The following is a 3,392-nucleotide window of genomic DNA, read 5'->3' on the forward strand; positions in this document are numbered from 1 at the left end:
TTCCAGTGGGGAGAGGAGTGGAATGCATAGGGAGGGAGCCTACCCATGAAACCCCAAGCCTAGCCCCCTAATGGTTGAAACCAGAGTGGGGATGAAGTAGATGGTGATGAGGGATGGGAAGAGAACAATCAATATCAAACTGTATTGACCTGACTGAAATCTATTAATTGCACTGATGATTGTTCAGTTGGTCACTCTAATTTTCCCCTTATGGAAGTAAGTACTTAGGACCCATTTTATGGCTGTGACAAAGAGTTTGTGCAATTTTGTGGAGTTTGCTATACTATACTTTACTGTAAAAGCCTAGTTGGGCTGCAGTGACTGGATAAACATATTTAGTGTAGAAGTTTTCCCTGATTAGCTTCAAATCTAAGGGAACCTAAATTTAAGTCTGTGAGAGAAGTAACCATATACTTGAAGTGTTTCTCATGTAATTACAAACCTGTTATCAGAGACACTATCTTACAATGTTGAAGTCTGTTTAGAAAGCAACCACTGATAAGAGCTCATCTATTGCTATACAGAATGAAAATGTAGTTTCATAGAATAAAAGCTACCTGACTCCCTTCATTTTTGTTAATACTTAATTTTTTCACTAAACCTTGTAAAGCTTCTAGAACTCCTGAAAACAACCAGAACAAGTTTGTTTAATTTACATTCTCCGATAAAATACTTTGGCCTCTTTAAAAAATCTCCCCTCTCAGTCAAGAGGATTTTGAACAAATCCACAAAGCAATGATATATTTTCAACACCTAAAGAATTCGTAAGTGTTAAAATATTCTCTTTTTCTGATTCTCAGAGACTATTTTGAAAGTGCTGTTATCTTAGTGGTGAATCAATATACTCAGTTATGAGAATCTCATTGTACATTTTCACAAGAATGCTCTGAAATAAAAATGAATTTGTTGGATGGGAAATTGGTGTTTTTTAATGAAGAATGAGATCACTGGCTTCCCAATGGTAGTATAAGGAACACTTCCACTTGGGGTGCTGTTTTTCAAAGGGAATGCTTCCCTGCTATAGCCAAAAAGTGTAGCAGAACAGGGGGTATGCCTGGATTGATCTGGTTTACATCTCTATAAAAATGCTTGAAGTATGCTCTTGGATCTCTGTAAAAAAAATCCTTTAGAGATCCGAGATTGAAAAAGAAAAAGTAGCTACAGCATAATAAGGAGGATGTTAACTAAAGGATGTTGTCATTTTAAATAGGGTGGGGAGAGTAAAACTTATTGAAAAGGTGACATTTGAACAAAGGTTGGAAGAAGGTACAGGAGGCAACCACATTGACTCTGGGGGAAGAAAATTCCAGGCAGAGGAAACAGCTCTTACAAAGTCTCCAAGGAAGGAGCATGACTCTGGTATTAAGAAATAGCAAGGATGACTGGAACAGAATGAGCAAAGATGAGAATAATTGGAGATGGGGCTGGAGAGCAAAGAGAGTGCAGGTGGAGATCAAATTAGGCCTTGTAAATCTCGTAAGAACTTTGTCTTTTATCCTGAGTGAAATAGAATGCCAATGGAGGATTTTGCACTGAGGAGCAAATGAATTTTAAAAGGATCAGTTGGATTCTCTGTGAAGAACAATAGGTAAGGACAAGAATGTAAGCAAATGACCATTAGGAGGCTATTGAAACATTCAAGTGAGAAATAGTGGTGGCTTAAAACAGAGTGGTAGCTGTGAAGATGGTGTGAAAGGGCCAGATTCTGGATATATTTTGAAGGTAGAGACAAAAGGATTTCCAGAGAAATTGAACAAAGGGTGTGAGAGAAAGAGAATTGTCAATCATAATTACAAGGTCTGTGGCCTGAGAAACTGAAATACTATTTGCATGGTGGAATTTCATATTCCTGAATTCCCAATTAATGTGATATCCAATTAAGGAGGTTGTGCTTTGGTGATAACTAGAATGAACTGCTTTAATCCAATTTTGTAACAGTTTAGAAAACCTGATTCCAGTTGTATAATCTTTTGGTTAAATTTCACCCAAAGACCCAAAGCCAGTCTACAGCACCTAGAAAAATGACCCACTAACATCCTAATGTGACACCTGTAACTATAATACAGGTGTGTGTATTTGCCAGAATCCATCTACACTGACACTGGGCTGAGGACACCATCCAGGAATGGCTAGAGCAGCATCTTGCTCTGACTGGTGTGCAGAGGCAGATAATTCTAAGAGCAAAACACTGGCTTTGGAATGAGGCCCAGGTAAGTTTGAATTTTAGTTCTGGCCCTTTTAAACTCATCTTGAGGCTTCATCTATGAGATAAAGAATATAATATTACTTCCTCTGTTTTTTTTTAAATTATCATTGAATGAAATATATACATACTCTAATAACTGCTGGTTCTCATTCTCTCCTCATCTTTCTCCTAACTTCAGATCCCTGATCATGTGCTAGTACTGGTAGTCTGGATGGTACTTGTACCATGTTTCACTGTCTACCAAAAAACTCATTAAAGCCTGCATCCCTTTGTATTCCACTTAAACTGTCCTCTTTTGGATACCTTTTGTGAAGTACAAAAAGTCTTCTTGAAAAGAGAGAAGAATCAAATAGATGCAATAAAAAATGAAAAAGGGGATATCACCACCGATCCCACAGAAATACAATCTACCATCAGAGAATACTACAAACACCTCTATGCAAATAAACTAGAAAATCTAGAAGAAATGGATAAATTCCTCGACAAATACACCCTCCCAAGACTAAATCAGGAAGAAGTCGAATCTCTGAATAGACCAATAACAGGTTCTGAAATTGTGGCAATAATCAATAGCTTACCAACCAAAAAGAGTCCAGGACCTGATGGATTCACAGCTGAATTCTACCAGAGGTACAAGGAGGAACTGGTACCATTCCTTCTGAAACTATTCCAATCGATAGAAAAAGAGGGAATCCTCCCTAACACATTTTATGAAGCCAGCATCATCCTGATACCAAAGCCAGGCAGAGACACAACCAAAAAAGAGAATTTTAGACCAATATCCTTGATGAACATTGATGCAAAAATCCTCAATAAAATACTGGCAAACCGAATCCAGCAGCACATCAAAAAGCTTATACACCATGATCAAGTGGGCTTCATCCCTGGGATGCAAGGCTGGTTCAACATATGCAAATCAATAAATGTAATCCAGCATATAAACAGAACCAAAGACAAAAACCACATGATTATCTCAATAGATGCAGAAAAGGCCTTTGACAAAATTCAACAACCCTTCATGCTAAAAACTCTCAATAAATTAGGTATTGATGGGACGTATCTCAAAATCCTAAGAGCTATCTATGACAAACCCACAGCCAATATCATACTGAATGGGCAAAAACTGGAAGCATTCCCTCTGAAAACTGGCACAAGACAGGGATGCCCTCTCTCACCACTCCTATTC

This window comes from Hylobates moloch, unplaced genomic scaffold, assembly GCF_009828535.3.
Source record: "Hylobates moloch isolate HMO894 unplaced genomic scaffold, HMol_V3 SCAFFOLD_2, whole genome shotgun sequence".
Taxonomy (NCBI): Eukaryota; Metazoa; Chordata; class Mammalia; order Primates; family Hylobatidae; genus Hylobates; species Hylobates moloch.